This window comes from Triturus cristatus, chromosome 6 (genome assembly GCF_964204655.1).
Source record: "Triturus cristatus chromosome 6, aTriCri1.1, whole genome shotgun sequence".
Taxonomy (NCBI): domain Eukaryota; kingdom Metazoa; phylum Chordata; class Amphibia; order Caudata; family Salamandridae; genus Triturus; species Triturus cristatus.
Genome location: NC_140589.1, coordinates 1,641,287,392 through 1,641,305,602, shown reverse-complemented (window position 1 = coordinate 1,641,305,602; position 18,211 = coordinate 1,641,287,392).

Below are 18,211 nucleotides of genomic sequence, written 5' to 3'. Positions count from 1 at the left end.
TTGCGAACTTGTACATAACAACCACTGGCAGATGGCACATGTTTCATCACAAAGTAACTTTTTCAAGCCTTATGTGAAACTTTGAACCAGTTTCAGAATAAACATATACTGGATCCTTTGGATTGAATGTCTATGAACTAATATATTAGATATTGGACTATATAATTAGGCCCTGAGTCGGAATCTCCTAGACCATCTCGGAACTCATCCACCCTATTCGGTCGGGAACAATTCCGACCGACCTATTATGATGCAGGGGAAATGTTTGGTCATTCCGAATCGGTTCCGACTGCCATTCGGAGGGTCCGAGTCGGTCTGAGCCGATTCTCACAGCTCTACGGACCGTGTTTCCGACCGACCGATTATGTTGTCGGATTCCGACAGCCTTTCAGACTCGGTCTATCCGAAACAAAAAGGCTGTCCGAAAATGAGTTTGGGGGTCTCTTCTTCCTGTAAAACAATGCACTGTGTGGCGGGCACCATAAAGTGCCCGCCACAGGGTGCAAGGTTTTCTGCAGACACTCATTTTCCCCATAGAAGCCTGTGTTGTCGGTGGGATCACAGGCTCCCATTGAAGTCAATGGCAGTCCTTCCGAGCGGTGTTCGGAAGCATCATAATCGGTCAGTCAGAACCACCGACCGCGAGTCGATCGGAACCGAATCCGACAAGGCGTTTTGGTTTACGACCGACATCATAATCAGGCCTTAAGTGTGTTTCGGTATTGTTTGTTTTCCATTGTTGGGGTTTATAAACCTTTGGTTTATAGTCAGTGTACACCCTAGTGGTAGCGGGGTGTTGATACCATAGGAGTACCTCTATTGATTATAGGTTACTACTAATACTTATACCCTACTTTGTGCAATTGTATCATCCACAGCTACCAACATTATATATTACTGTGTTGATTTTGGGTTTGGATTGTGAGAGTAGTTAGAGAAAAAGTAGTTATTCTCTCAAAAGAGAATCGGTTTTTATACATTAGTATAATGTTAATGGTGCCTGATGAGCGTGAGTGGTCAGCATTTGTTACTCTGTGGAAGAAAAACACAAGGAGAGACGTGTACTAAATATCTATATTATAAGATCTGCAAGGTAATTGGTAAACCAGGTAGTAATCTTAGCAGCTACTTAGAATTCTTCATCTAATTATACAAGAAAAATCCTAAAAGAATGGTATTTGCCCACCTGTCTACCTTTTCCATTTTAAACATTGATTCAAAAAAATATGTAATGCAAGTGTCACCCATAAACCAGGCCTTTTCATGACAGCATCTTAATATACTTTGTCTAATGACATGTGTGTAATCTATGCAAATTATATTTGATTCAGTTGACTAGCTTCACCAAAATACATACTTAATTTAAAAAGAATACATCCTCCTCTATTTCAAAGAAAAAACAACCTCTTCATCAGTGCTTCCTAACTATACTGTAATTAACATTGTGAATGATATATGCCTACCTGCCTAAGTGAAGTCTCTCCACAGGACTGTCTAATGACCACAAGGAGTCTCTCTGATTTTCAGTAAAGTGCATAAAGTAACTCTTGCTTCATAAAAAAACTGATACCCAACTCTGCAAGTATATGATTATAGAAAGCCCTTAACATATGCATCCAATACACCCTTGAAACAAATACTTGGGCTTTCATGAGACATCTAACAGCACTCCAAGCCGAACAATAATATCACACACCATCAATCCAATCTAACCTAATCAGGTAGCACAGGCTAGGCAGAACCCTAGCCCAATCACATGCTCAACAGAAAGTGAAGCCATGTAGTTGGGTAAGTACTGACAGATCAACAGCACAGTAACACACCATAACAATAGACATACATATATATAACTAGAATATAAACAAGCATTGGCATAGCCAATAGGTCCTGCCTTTTGGACTTTAAAAGTGAACCATGCATCACATTATCCTGGGGGCAAAGCCAATAAGACTTGCCAACGCGAGACTCTGGGGTTCAGGAAAACTGTGCTATAAACTTCAGTAAAGTCCGGTGTTTTCCCCGAAGCAAGATGCACTGACCCAATCTCCACAGGAATTAAAATACTTTAACAACATACATTTTAAAAGTGCAGTTTTTTATTGTTCAAATAGTACAATCTAAGCAAGGTACTGTTTACAGACCGGGAACAGTTAATTAAGCATGGAGAGCTTTTGAAGCTGCAATTCATGGCAACTGGACACGTGGATACAAGCTTCAAGACAGCAACTACTTCCTCCCGTCCTAAATCTATCTGCGCATTTGGCACCTGATTGACCCCATCTTTTTGCTAATGTTTGTAACACAGCATCCAGACAAGGGACTAACAACCTTGAACTGACAATGTCAGCTAGATGCCTGTTTCTTTAAAAGAAATAAAAGCAAAATATAGTATAAAACTGAGGCTTTGTGAGCTCAATCACCATACACTATGGGGTGCAGCTCCTCGGGCTAGCTGCCTCATTGCATCGGCCATCTTTGTTGTCCTCTGTGGTGGAAAGACCCGACTAAACTATAAACAAACATGAAAATGTCATGTCACGATTTGTGGGATAGCCGTACTCGTTGGCCAATCAGCTGTTTCGCTCATTTTTGTACGTCGAAAAAGGGACAATGATGTAGCCTATGAGAAGAGTGTCTCCAAAACGTGGCATAGGATGCCAACATCTAATGACAAAAATACAGCTATTAATAATGGCTGGTCGATGGAAAATGAGTCTGGAAACATAAACGTTTGGTATTTGAGGTGGCAAAAGGGTCAAGTTTTTGGGCTTGAGATGCGCCCTCAGGGCAGCGCAGGATCGGATTGGCTGACAGACAGCTATTTACGATTAGCTGCTTATGAAAATGTAGCACCCGCAAGGACACACTCCTTGCTTCTCAGCAGAGCTCTTTTCTGATATTCTGAACAGGTTAACTTTTTATTTTTGGCTGTTCACGGGAATTGGATGCAGCGTAAGGTCCAAGGGCCATATGTATCAATGTTAGGTTTTGGGATTCTCAAATAGTGAATTTTTAAGAATCGCTAATTGAGAATCGCAAAATGCTATGTATGTAGGATTTGCAATACATTTTACGAATCCTACATATTCCTTAATTGCGATTCCCAATAAGAGAATCGCAAATTGAGAATGCAATTTTAAGTGTGCCAGGGTGTCAAAAGGACACCCTGTTGCACCCCTGAAATGAGCATGGGTACACATGTGGTGCACATACATGCCCTAAGGGCATGTGTGTGCGTTACATGCCACTTTGAAAAATGCAAAAATGTGCATTTTTGAAAGAAATCGCAAGTTAACATCAACCTGTAGTTGGTGGTAATTTGAGATTCCTTATGCCATATTCGCACAACTTGGGTGCTTCATACATTGCATTTAAGGAATAGCAATTTGCGATTCCTTAAATGCATTCGCAAATTAGGGAATCGCAAATTTTGTGATTCCTGAATTTGCGAGACAGTTGTGCTTCCATACATAGCACTAGGGTAAATTGCTATCTCAAACGCTGATATTCTGTGAATTTCAGCATTAGCGATCGCAATTCGCCTTGATACATATAGCCCCAAGTCTATTAAATATTCTAACCTCATCAGAGGTGCATTTTATTGCTGACAAAAAGAGTCTGACAGAGGGTTGAGAAGAATACAGACAAGCAATGGAGTGGGAAGTGTGGGAATGATGGCAGCAACAAACAAGCATTTGCAATGCAATAGGTCTCGCATTTACATTATTTTGAGCTATTGACATTGTAAATGCCAATTTTTTTTTAAAATAAATAAAAGGCATTGTCATTTACAAAGCCAATAGCTTAAACTCTTGTTAGACCTATTGGCATTGTATTAGTTCAGTAAGTATAACATTAAAACAAATGGCATCCATATCAAACATGGCAAAACAGTGAAAATTATGTGGCATCACTCTTGCAAGACATTATCAATGAAAGGAGTTAAAAAGGTATTCTTCTCCAAGGGAGTGTTCTCGCTGGCGCTGCTGGCAGGCCCGGTGTTATGTGCCTGGCTGGGTGTGTTGTTATGTGCCCGGTCAGTCATTGTAGTTAACTCGCAAGGATCTATTACAGCACAGTAACAGCAAAGGCCTCATTGGAAATGCAAAGCCCTGTTTGGGGGCGGGAGGGGGGACCAAAAGTGTAAACAAAATGTGTACCAATACCCGTAATCTGAGCATTCCCCAAGTGTTGTTGCCCCTCCCCCACCCAGCATCATGCAACTACTCATGTCTTCTGCTCCGACCCGACCCAGCCCTTCCCTCCCATTCCGAGCCCCCTCCATCTCCGACCTGCCCACGCTCCTCTGCTGTCCCGTCCCGATCGCCTGCTAAAGAAATAAAATAAAGGCGCGGCTCACCAAACTCTTTTTTTCAATATTTTATACTTTTAGTAAGCTGGTAGCATGTTGCCTGTGCCGCACTGCTTATTAAAATAATAAAATATTGAAAAAGTAGAGTTTGGTCGAGCCGCGCCTTTGTTTGGAGTGGGGTGAGGCAGGGTTTGCAGAGAGCCCAAAATGAGTTTGGTGAGCAGCGCTGTGTAAAAGAAAGGCGCGGTTTGTTAAATTTTATTTTTTCAATAGTTTATGATTTTAGTAAGCAGCGCAGCATGGTGTATGTGCCGCGTTGCTTATTAAAAACATAAAATATAATGGTACTCCAATACTTGAAAAATGAAACAGAATTTTCAAACTCCAAGAGTCGGAAGGCCGACACAGCACAGTGGAGATGAGGCTTGCAGGCAGGCAGGCAGGCAGCACTTACCGCTGGCGGGCGCACTAGGCTCTCCGGAGCAGCCTCGGGGCACGAATGGTTCGGGGCATACTCGCACACAAAACGTGCAGAACAAAAGTAAAGGCGGGCTAGCGAGTGATAAAACTCGGGGACGTGTTTATTCATGCTAGAGAATGGGGGTGTTGCAGGTTTCAATTCTGGCAAAGCCAACTTAGAGTTTTAGTCTCCTGGGGCAACTGTAACTGGCACCACGGAAGGGCACATATTTAACAGTTTTTACTCACAGCGCCACACAATGATACTTATACAAAATGGTGTCCCCGAAGGACACGTACAACACTGTGGGAGAGTAAGTGTCTAGTTACATGCCCCTGTAAGGAACAAAAGGCTGGGTCAGCTGGATTAAACGTTTAAACTTATGGGGACGGACAAACGCATACACACACACACCACTATAACCGGAGCGCAACCGACTGAGCTGCAAACAACTCAATACATTTGTCACACCCCCAGGAGTGCACACCGGCACCCCCCAGGCATGCATGCAGGCCCCAGCAGAGCAGAGGCATGCATGCAGGCTCCACACACCCCCAGAAGTGCACACTGCCCCCCCCAGCAGAGCGGCGACAAGGCATGCATGCAGGCTCACACCCCAGCAGTGCACAGAGGTACATCACGCACTTCCCCCTCCCCCAGCAGAGTAGAGACCAGGCAGGCAGCACTCACTGCCGGCGGGCGCACTGGGCTCTCCAAAGCAGCCTCAGGGCACAAATGGTTCGGGGCACACTCGCACACAAACCGTGCAGAACAAAAGGAAAGGCGCAGCCCGCCATATGCAAAGCTACTGCTCGGCATGCTGTGCTCCCTCAAGTTGCCATTGTGCAAATCAAAGAAAAACCAGCACAGAATCTTGCCAAATTGCATAACGGGAGCTTGTTAAAGTGCGGCCGCGAAAGTGAAAGTGATCAAACATCAAAGCGGACGAGCGGCCGCGAAAGTGAAAGACAACGAGTGCTTTCAGGCTGCCAAATGGTGCGCGCGCCCGGAGCACATGCACTGTAGTTGGCGGCCTGAAAGCACTCGTTTGCACTTCCAAAAGTGCTTACTATAAGTCTCGCCAGAGCAGCGCTAAAGCGCTGTCTCAGGCGAGACCTAAAAAGGAAGGTGGGTAGCAATAAAATATAGGCACCAAAGCTTAACACACAGCCATAGTGTAACACGAGCAGGAAATAAATAAAAGTATAGTTCCTCAAACAACTAAAGCACAAATATACAGTACTTGGTACCTGCTCCGTGAGAGGATATGAAAGACAAAATGGAGGGACACAGAGGAAGGATTGACCACTAGCAAGCAAGGATTTTTAAAGGACACTGAAACTAACAAATGAAAAGCAGTGGTGGGTTTTGAACCCACAGAGAAGTATATACAAAAGTATATGCAACAGGTCTCGAAAGCTTGACATAATAACGCACCCTCACTTGTACCACATCGCATTATAAAACATTAGCCTGGATTGTGATGCATATATAGAAAGGACATTGCACTGGAGTAGCATCAAACAATCAAGCCCATAATCATGAGAAATTGAAGCATGCCTTTGGCATACCCATCCATACAAGTAAAACAAAACAAACATCTAGCACAAACCATCAGAAACTAAACACTGAACAAACTCTCTACTAGCCAGACACTAATAAATAACATGAACTATCAAAACATGGTTGCTCCAAGTGCACATGAAAGTGCTCCCACATGAAAAAGTGCTAAAGTGTCATAGTATTTTTTTAAAAGCATTATACAAAGGCCAATAACATAGCATAATATGATATAATATATTTTAACATAATGTAATGTAATCAACATAAGATAAGATGAGATAAGATCGGATAACACAACATAACATAACAACATAACATAGCATAACATAACATAACATGATACATCATACCATACCATAAGGTAGCATTACTTCAAATTGGCAATAGTCCTGTCCATACTGAAAAATACTGCTGATATACATCCCCATGAGTTATTGTCCTCTCTTTCCCCAACCTTGAAATTACTAGGCCTGCTCTTAACTGTTTCTCATCCTATCTCTCTGACTGATACTTCTCAGTCACTTGGTGCTAATCATTGTCTACCGCTACACCCCTTTTGGTTGGTATCTCACAAGGCTTAGGTGCCCCCTCATCTCACTTTCCACCTAATGGCAGATGATACTCAAGTCTGCTCTGATTTCCTACTTTCACTCCTCACATTGAGACATAGATCTTAAAATACAGGGCAACCAAGCCACTAGATGGCAGTTTGTTCACTGATGTTAAATTCATTCAAAATAGAAAATGTGTTTCCTGGTATCTGCTTCTCATGGATACTTTTACAACTAACACAGCCAGAGCTTCCAGGTTTCAGTGACTTAACATATGAAAAAATATGCTCTGCAGTTTCCTTCAGTATCGCTCAGATACTCATCACCTTAGTTCTTCTTAGCAAACATGATTATTTTAACACTCTAGTAGGACTGGTCCTATATTTTTACCCCTCTGGTCTTCAAAGCCTTAGGTAGCTCCGCCTCTCATTCCCTCTCGCTTTTTCCCTGAGACAGTACATGCCTACTAACAAACTATACTCATTTAACAAAAATCTGTCACTGGCAATGTTGTCACTACTTAACTGCACCATAGACGATCACTTGTTAACTATTTACTGAATGTTAAGAATGCACCATATGAGACAGGTTTGTGCAAGTGTACGCAAATCAAAAGTTTCTACTTTCTTTAAATGCATTGGTATTCTTTCAACGGTTTGCACAGAATCTAAAAAAAAGTGAACATAAGCCACGTAATGAGGCACATTCTAATTCTGAACTCTCCCTCAAACTTCAGACCAATTTATCAGAAATGTCTACTTCACACTGATGATGATCAGAAGAGCTATTGGATCCGTCAGTCTAATCTCCAAGTGTAATTCACAAGATCACTGGTTATTTCCCACATTCATTATTGCAAAAGTGTTTACTTGGTGGCATTCATAAAGAAAAGAAAAAAACTGCACAGTGTAAACCAAAGGGTTTGGCCTGGAAGCAGCATTGAAAGGGTACCAATGGACACCTGCAGAATCATACACTATCCAAGGACCAAAAGGCCATCCTCGATTCTTTGCCAACTAGACAACTGGTCCCTTCTGTCAGTATTCCATAACTAATATTCTGGGCAGGGAAGAGAAAGGCTGGATGGCCAGCTCCGTGACATCAGCTACACAGGAAGCCACCACCTTGACTCTCGACCTGGCTGGTCAGCACCAGAGCAGTATGTGTTAAGCTGTGTACGGGCCTGACATTTGGTCTGCCAAAGCACCAACTGTGGGGTTGAGAGGTTGGGAATTCAACTCTTCAGGCTTCAGCAGATGGGTCAGCAGTGAGGATTCCGGCATCAGGTGAGGATATGCTTGTTGGTGACAAAAGTAGCAGCTGCTGCCGCAGGCAGCTCCCTACATCGGAGCATCATCATCATTGGTCAGGCAGTGGGCCAGACCCAGGGAAAGCCTTGGGCTGCACACCCTGAAACGTGTTCTTGGCCTGAGCAAGAGTGAGGCTGTGGAGGCAACAGCAGGTGGAAGTGAGGACAGCAGGTAGCAGTGAGGACAACTATGACCCTTGCTTTCACTGGATCACTCTGTTGACTGACTGTGGCTGCACCCACCTGTGTAGGCTGTGGTGAGCGGAGCCCACATTCACAAAAATATACAGTAGGCAAGTGAAGCAGATGTAGCAGTGAGGGCACCACCATCTCAGCCTTGTGTAAAAGGCTGATAGCTCTCCCTGCAGCTGCTCCTGGAGGCCCCCGCTATGAAATACCTTTAGCCCTTAAAACATGTAGTGTATTCACCCGTCTCAGTACCCATGCGTGTGTAGTGCTGACTTCTGCAATCTGTTCTAGAATTTCATGCTGTCTCTGCGAGTGATCTGTCATCCACACATGTTATCCTTCATGCTATCTCCTCCACTCATTCAGAACTGAGAAGGTCTCTACTCTACCAGAGCAGATGCTACTCTACAGGACTTATGAAATGTGGGGCACAGGGACTGTGAGGCCGAAGGTCGTATGCAGACACTGCACGACATGATGAAAGATCTACAAGACTCATGACTCAATGGTTTTAACCCATTCGCAGAGAAACATATAATACCGTCCCTAGGGTCAAACCTAATTTTCCAAAAATACATATCCTTGGTTAACAATACCCCCAACACTTGTGCGATCCTGTAGGGTGTGTGGTAGGTAGTTGTCAGAGAATTGTGTAAGACTGGAGACATGCACTGGTAATGGTAAAAGAAGGGGGGCCACAAAGCCTCCCTTCTAAAAAAAATATTTAAAACAAAGCCAGCATCTTGCCAGAGGCCCTGCACCCTCCCTGCACCACTCTGCAAAGGCGCCCCCTGGTGTGTTGTAAGTTGGGGAATTTATTGCCCTTGAATACCGAGGGTCCCTGGGGACCAACTAGCCCACCAGGTACCTCCAGTAAGTGCCACAGAGCTGGATTGCAGAGAGGTGGAGCCAGTAGCCACGTTTTCAGAGTGGTGTAAAAAGGGGCATGGCCTTGGACCACCTCTCTGCAATCCAGCACTTTTGCCCCCTTTCTCCAGAGTGGTGGAGAAAGGGGGCATGGTCTGGTATGAGAAGTTAGAAATCCTGCTGTGTGGGACTTACTGGAGGTAATAGGAGGGGTAGTTGTCCCCCAAGGTGGATGTTGGGGGCTAACTACCCCTCCTGTTACCTCCAGTAAATCCCACACAGTGGGATTGCTAAGAGATGTTCGGAGACCACGCTCACCTTTCTCCACTACTCTGCAAACACGACTGCTATGTTATAGTTAGAAATTAGCATTTAAAAACCTTTAAAATTCACTGAAAAAACAATAGGTTTCAGGCACATTATAGTTAGAAATATGCATTTAGAAAACCTTAGAAATTCACTGAAAAAACCATAGGTTTCAGGGACGTTATAGTTAGTTAGACATTTCACTCGTATAAAACCAGTTATAGTTAGTAGAGGTAACTATAACTCATGCCCCCGCAATGCACTGCTGATGATGTCACATATTACATCACACATGACATGCTTAGTGACATCACTGATGTCATCTCAAATGACATCACTGATGATATCACTGATGACATCATCCACGTGATCATCTGATGCACATCCTACCACCCTAATAAAACCTTTTATACACCCACTCTAAAATACAGACTACCAACATCGAAACCATAGACACACCAATAGCAGTTAGTACATACCCGCTCAGTGATTCATACATCTACACACACATTCACCCACTAACCCATACAGTCACTCATACACGCAGTCATTTATCAATACAGCCACTGATATATCCACTCATACACCCATATAGACACTCACACACTGCCACTCACCCAAAGAGTTACTCGAAAACCTAGTCAGTCACCCAAAGATTTAATTCTACTGCCATTTACTCACCTATACAGTTATACACATGCCACATCACTTATTCATAAAGACACGCACTGTCTTCAACAATTACTGACATAAGCACACACTTATCCATGTAGCCACTGTCACAATCACTCACTGTTACATATACTCACTTATATGCTCCAACACTCACAAATACTCTCTTTTACATATGTAGTGACTCACACATTTACCACTTGCACATCCAGTCACTCACCAACACAGCTATACGTACACTCACTCACGATACACTACCTAACATATGCACTCATAAATGCATACACCCAGTGAATCACCCACTCACACATCCATGCAGGGAGTCACCCCCCCACCCACTCAGACACTCAGGCACCCGTACAGGTTCTCAGACAACCAGTCATTCTTCACTATACATTGGCATATAGAGATATACCGTTCTTGACATTTTTAGAAACACTCAGTTACTGGATGATGTCATCAGTGATGTCATTAGTGATGTCATCAGTGATGTCACTGAGTATGTCATGAGTGATGTAATATGTGATGTCATCAAGGTGCCCAAGCCTACCTAATGAACCCAGCAAGACTAAAAGTAATATATGAAGGAATGACTTGGGTTTTTCTAACTGAAATTAAAGCTGGAGAGCACCTAAAAGATATCACCGGGAGGAAGAAAAAATGAGATACAAAACTAAAAAACCTTAACATGGACTACTTAAACTTAAAGTGAAGGGTTTCTAACTGCTACCTTTTTCTCACTTAAAATTCTTTGAATGCTTCCTCTCTTTTTCCCACCATAAGACTACTCTTAATGCCATTATTTTTTCTGTTTTCTAGCCTAATCATGCTTACTAATGGATAAAGTACTAAGTGGGGTGGCAGCTGGGGTCTCACACTCGCTCACCATCATTCAGGGTTTCCCTGATTGCTTTTTCTTGGGGGGGCGTGGGGGGTGGGAAGAGGGATCCATCATGAATGCAGTGGGTTCAAAAGTTAAAATGTTGGTATTACTTCAAAATCGCCTGCATTGGCTGCCCCTTGAACACCGAGTGTGTTTTAAGGCGCTCTGTACCATGCACAAGAATCTGACAGGTATCGGCCCAGATATACTGAGCGACCTGTGCACCCTCTACTCCCCACTGCGAGCTCTGTGCTTGGCTAACCTGTTCCTCGCACGAATTCCACGCATACGAAGGACTAGATCTGGAAGTCGCTCCTTCAGGCGACTGGCCCCCGCCTTATGGAACTCTCTTCCTCTACACATCTGCAGCAACTCCGACCACCAGATCTTCAGACGGCTGGTGAAGACCTGGCTTTTCTCTCAACTTTAACTACTCGCCTGCTCCCCACTCCGTCCTGCTTCAGCACTGGGATGCCTCATTGCCGAGACAGCCATGCCCTCTACAAGTATTTTAATCTAATCTAATCATTTTCTCTACTAAATGTATTTTTTGTGATGTTGCATGTCAACCTGTTAGCACTGTATAAATCCCTGAATCCATTAATGCTTTATCTTTCAGGTCCAAGACTAACAAGTCCATGGGTAAAAAGAGTACCATTTGTTATAGATGTGGATCTAAAAATCACCTGAGCAATAATCCCCTTTGTCCTGCCACTGGTAAAAAAAATTCCCAAATTTCACAAGAGGTGCAATTTTTCTGTGGTATGCAGAAGTTCTGGAAATGTTTCCAGGGTTGGATCTATTGATACTTTATCTGTTTCTGAGGAGTGCTCACAGGACTTGTCAAGACTAGTACTCACCCTTGAAGTTGACACAATTGATTTCACTCCAAGTAAGGGTCCCATCTTTGATTTGTACATTGTTGATGTAAAACTTGATATGATGGCAGACTCAGGTGCTCCCAATACCATCATTTCAGATACATTGTATGATCAGATGTGGTCAATATCTAAACCATTAGATATACATGATGTCTTTCCAAAAGCTTATGGAGATAAGGACATTGATATGGTTGGCTTCTTTGTGGAGAAAGTAAAGTGTTTGGGCAGAGAAGCCTACACTATGATCTACATTGCAAAGAAAGGCAAATTAATTCTGGGATGTAGAGATTTAGCAAATTTAGGATTGATGTTAGTTCCAGGTTCTCCTATCCTGTCAGGATCTGTGATATCAAACTTGCATCCACACAGGATTCGGAAGGTGATATTCTTGCAGAGATTTTAAGAGACTTTCCAGAAGTATTTTCAAATAGAATAGACATGATTGATAAATGTGAGCATAGAATTAAGTTTAAAAAAAATGCTGTACCTGTCTCTCACAAACTCAGATCTGTCATATAAATTCTTGAGACTTCCCTGTGGCCTGGCTTCTGCAGCGAGTGTGTTCCAGAAATGTATGGATATCATATTAACTGGAATTCCAGGAACACAGTCATATCAGGAAAATGTTCTTATTTTTTCAAACACAAAAGAACATAGGTCAATTCTGTCAAAGGTTCTAGAAGTTTTCACAAAGGTGGGCATAACTCTCAAACCAGACAAGTGCAAAATGTGCAAAAAAGAACCAGATTATCTTGGATATCGTTTTTTCTCTTACTGGTACACACCCCAAGTTTTCTTTACTAAAGGCGATTCAAGTTGTTCCTCCTCCCAAAGACAGAGATTCTCTCAGATCCTTCTTGGGGATGAATGAATATTATTCCAAATTCATACAAGGGTATTCAATCATTGTCCAATCTCTGAGAAATTTGTTAAAAAAATGTTTTCATTTTATCTGAGATGATCTTGCTGAGCACGACTTTAGTACCGTGAAAAATGTCCATCACCAATGCCCTAGCGTTGTCTGCATTTAAACCGTGTGAAATATGTTCTGCCAATGTAGATGCCAGTCAAAAGGGCATAGGAGCAGTACTCTCTCAATCTTACGATAATAATGAGCATACCGTTGCTTTTGCATCAAGGTCTAAAGTTATCAGAATCCCGGTACAGTAGGATTGAAAGAGAGGCTTTGGTCTGTTCCTGGGCAATTGAGAAATTTAAGACATACCTCTGGGGAATGAGTTTTTCCTTGTTTCGTGACCACAAACCACTTCTTCACCTTCTCAAGGGAAATGGTTCAGGTAAACCTTCCTCCAGATTGGTAAGGTTATTGTCTTGTTTACATGATTATAATTTCAAGATTTAATTCATCCCAGGAAGCAGAAATTCTAGGGCTGCCTTCTTGTCAATAATGCCTATCGAAGAGGATAATTGTACAAGTGATGAACATAGGAAGTTGAGCCTGTTGTCGCCTCTTTTGATGACATTTTAAGCACCCATAGCTTGGTGTCTTGTGATGAATGGATGTCTTCTGTTACAGAAGATAATACCTTGTCTCAAATTATGAAGTTTATCACTCAAGGTTGGCCCAAAGAAAGATGTCTTCCTTCTCCTTTGAGGCAATTTTCTCAAGTCTCAAGTGAACTCACTATAGTGAATGACTTACTGTTGTGCAATGATTTAGTTGTTCCCCCATGTCAATCAGGTCGAAGTTATTCCAAGCAGCTCACTCTGGTCATCTAGGAGTTGGGGCTACCTCAAAATCTTAAACAGTATTTTTGGTGGCCCTCAATGGATTCACAAGTTGCTGCATGGATATCTTTCTGTAGTTCATGTCTATTGTCTGACAAACATTGGCTTACACACAAAACCCCGTTGCATACAGTACCTTTGCCAGAGGAACCATGAGCAAAAGTTGCTCTTGATTTTTCTGGTTTGTTTTATTTGCTATGATCTGATAAAAAAAGTTTGGTAGTGTTTTCAAAATTGATTTTCTTTGATTTTGTTCCTCATGCTAATACTGCCTCAGTAATTACATTTCTGAGCAAAATTTTTGATTGCGAGGGGCCTCCAAGGGAACTTGTAATGGACAATGGTACACACATTGCCTCTACACAGATGAAGGATTTTGTTGCAAAATACCATATCAAACACCTCAAAGTAGCATTATATTCCCCAACATCCAATGGTTTAGTGGAAAGAGTAAACACATTTTTGAAAGAGGGTGTGCAAACAGCTTTGGTCACTGGTGTCCCAATAGACATTTTCCTGAAAGATAAAGTATGGAACTATCATCTTACCCCACATTCCATTACTGTGTGTCTCCCTTTCTCTTGTTGAGAAAAAGAATTCCCAGGTCAGACCTTTTCCCAGAATGGTTAAAGGACACCTTATCTAGAGACAGTCATTGCTTTTGTACCATTTCTGAGTCAGTCAGAGAAAGAGTAATAGAGGCACAAACAAAACAGAAAACCCTTTATGACGCATCCCATGCTATAAAATGTTTTGATTTTCAGGTGAATAATTGGGCTTTGGTTAGACTTCCACACAAAGTCAAGAAGGGAGAATCCATATGGTTAAATTGTCTCATGAGCAAGCCCTTAAGATTTGCAAACATAAGAGGTGTGAATCTGAAAGCCAGTTTGATGTGGGAGATGGTGTTTCATCTACAAATGTTCCTTCCTCAAACAGGCCTCAATCTACTTTACCAGTAGCTTTCTCTGAGTTTACTCTTGCAGTTAAAGATGTTTCTGGTGCTGTATTTGATCAGTTGTTGTCTCAAGTCAATGACACGGTGCCTAGTACTCCTGACTTAGGTGGTCAGTGTGAGACACAAGTGGAAACTAAGTCTGTATGCAATGCTTCTATCCCTACTAGATTTAAGGACTTCTATGTACTGCACGTAGAATGTACTGCGCGAGTGATCATGCGAGTGATGATGATTCATCACGAGCATGGTCACGCGTGCTATTATCTTTTGAAACCTGTTATTTGGCCATGAGCTTCATGGCCGTGTTCCTACTCCATGGTTTCCACAGCCACACAGCAGTTGCAGTTGTGGATTCTGGAGATAGGATCGCTGCCAGAGGGGCTCCTGCTTTCTTGGAATAAAGTATACAAAACTTACCTCACTTGTCTACGTGATTTCCATCATTACAAGCAGCTTGGGTTGCAAATTCACAGAGTGACATTCAAAACCTCAGTGAACCTTATCACCACTGCCTAGAAGAGATCAGTGGAAGAACCCGCAGAGAGTTTATTGCTTTGTAGACAAAACCAATATCTGAACCATAAAGACAAAAATTCTCCTAAAGCCCATCTAGAATATAAACTCCACCAACACAAAGGTTTTTTTTTTCTTGTAATGTATTCACATGCACCCAGCGTAAAAGGCTTTGTCTTAACTAAGAAGGCATTGGAACATAAAGAACCACATTATAATTACATCAGCCTAGGATTAATGGAGTTGTGATTGAACCATTTTACATGCTTCAACAGCCACCGCGACTCCAACATAGGTAAGCAGGGACCGCGAGGCTGAACCGGCCTCGTCAGCGGAACCGCGCGCCAGGTCTTACTGCCACTTTGAGAATCCCCGCTGCTTCCTGCATGAGTGCAGGCAGAAGCCGAGACTGGAAGGAAAACTCCCCGTCCGGGCTCCCGCACCAATGCATCAACTCACACCAACCAGCATCTCCCAAGCCTCAGTGGGCAGGAAGAACACTGCCATGCCCGAATTATGAGCAGCTTGCCCCCTATTAACCCCTGGCTCGCTATAGCAGAGCCTAACTGAAACCCTCAGCTAGGAGGGACAGGGGAAGGAAGGGGGAAGACCCTGCATACTGAGGCCCGCTGGGGCAGGGCCTCCACTCAGGGGTCGTGGGTCGTGGGTCCTGCTAGTGCAGGACCCTGACTTACCTCTAGCCCACTTGGAGAGTCTAGCGCAGAACGAAAAAAACAGGTAGTGTGATGGGCCGACTCTACTCTTATAGAGGTCAGGGTTGACGAGGGTCGACCATGTTAGGAAGGGATGGGAGGCATTGGATGTTCTCTTTGCTTTGGAGGGTTCTGGTATGGAGCTAAAGCTCACTTTGTGTTTCATGTGGTGAGGAAGTAATGGAGATTACCGGTAAGTAACTGGGGCATTATCTGTCCATAGAGGAAGATCACTAAACTCAAAACCTGTAAACAAGGATGGTCACATTTAAGATGCATAGGTCCTAGTTTTGTCAACATGCTTAAACAAATGCTTTTTCAGAATATCTTTTTCTGGTTCATTAAGAGCCGTGAATAGGAAGTAAAGGGATATTAAAATTAAGAAGTTGTGGTCAAAGATAGCATTGAAAAGATAGTTTATTACATCTCTCTCTTGTCCAACAGGAGCTAGGACAGGTGCTCACTTTTGCTTGATAATTCCTCTTGTTTGATATTAGCGATGTCCTAAGCAAAGTTGGCTTTATTTTACTCCTGATACACATTAAGGGAGAGGCCCTATGTGGGAGACCGTAGTACTCCCTGTCCAAATGTGAACTCACGTAAAGTACGACTCACAAATCGTGAAAAAAGTGGGCTACCGGGGGAAAGGAAAACTCCCCAGTTATAATAAAATGAAGGTACTGGGCTCAGAAAGTGCCCTATAACATAGGAGGAGACCTCTGTCAGGACATGATCCCTCACTCATCCGAAGGTGACATGCTTCATCAAAGGGTTCCCTCCACACACCAGGGCCGAATGGTCACTGGTGTAGGCTACAACTCTCCTGACCTAGAAGAGGAGCTGAGGTTTTTAGGTAAGGGATGGTGAGGGGCAAAGTGCAAAGAGAAAAGGTTAAAGCTGCGGTCTCCTAGGGCAGGTTTAAAAAAGAGAGGACTAGGGGTTACCAGCAAATATACCCCTAATAGGTCAACATGTTTCTGCCTTCTAGTGACCCCAGTAGGGGTTCAAGGACCTTCTTCAGGACCAAATGGTAAGTCACTCTGCATCAAAATCATAAAAGTAAAAATGAAAATGTACATACATAAGGCATCACACTAAAGAGACACAAACAATTGATGGGGGGCATGTTTGAGTTAATCTTACTCGCTGATAGTTACACAGGGCAGCATCCCAGCCCATTGTGTTTTTTGAGGTTAAAAAGAGGACTCATCCTTTTGAGAGTGACCACTGTCCATTCGGAGAAACTCAAAATAGTGGTAGCATTACATCTAGCAAAAAGGACATATTTTTTGTCTCTTGCCTTCAGCAGAGTGACGCCCTCAGGCCATCTCTTAAAAGGTCTGCTGTAGTCCTTCAACCGTGTCCTTTGCTCTGTCCTTGTGGGCTGTAAATGCATGTTCATCATGAATGATGGAATTAGGGTGAGTGTGAGGAGTAAGGGTGGGTGGAATTTGCGGAATTGACTTTCGCAAATTATCGCGAAATTGCACAAAATCTCCGCGAGCATGCGAAACTTTCGCGAAGATGCGGAGATTGCTTTTCCCGCCCGTTCGCGATGTGTTTTCGCGTGCTCGCGGGGAAATATATGTCCAACTTGCCCATGCAGTCGCTAATGGGAGCGGCCATCTTGCTCGCGATGCTTATTTCCTGTTCGCGATCGCAATTACGTGTTCGCGATCGCAATCTCTCGCGGGATAGCGCGACTGGCTACCAACAATCCAACATCTTGTGGCGCGCACGAACGGATAGGAAAACTCATCGGCGAACGCAGGGACCCGGTAAGTCGCGACCTCACATGCGAGAATGCATTTTTAAAGCGCGAACAAGAAAAATACTTCCGTTTCGCTGCAGGTTGCGAAAGTTTTGACATTTTTGCGCTCTCCGCGGAATGCAAAAATGTCAAAATATCGCAAATTCCGCGAACTGAACGTAATTTACCACCCAGGCCTAGTGAGGAGTGTGTGTGCTGTGTTTCACTATATGTGCACAGGAATCCGTCTTGGATGTGTAGCTGGCTATACAAAAAGGACGGATTAGGTGAGGCTGGTCTGGATGTTTTTGAAATATAGAGATGCTTACTGTATTGGGCCCTGGTGGCTGGGGGAGCAATATATTGCCTTTTGTCTCACCTGGGAGTGAGCAAGCAATTGAAACTCCTTGCTCTTCCCCCAGGAATGCCACTGCAGTCAGGGCCCAGCTGATAGGGGGCAGGAAATCTTATCCTTCCCTTTGTAAGTTAACTTTTTATCTCTATCAGGGCACTTCAGGCTTCCCACAGTCTTCCT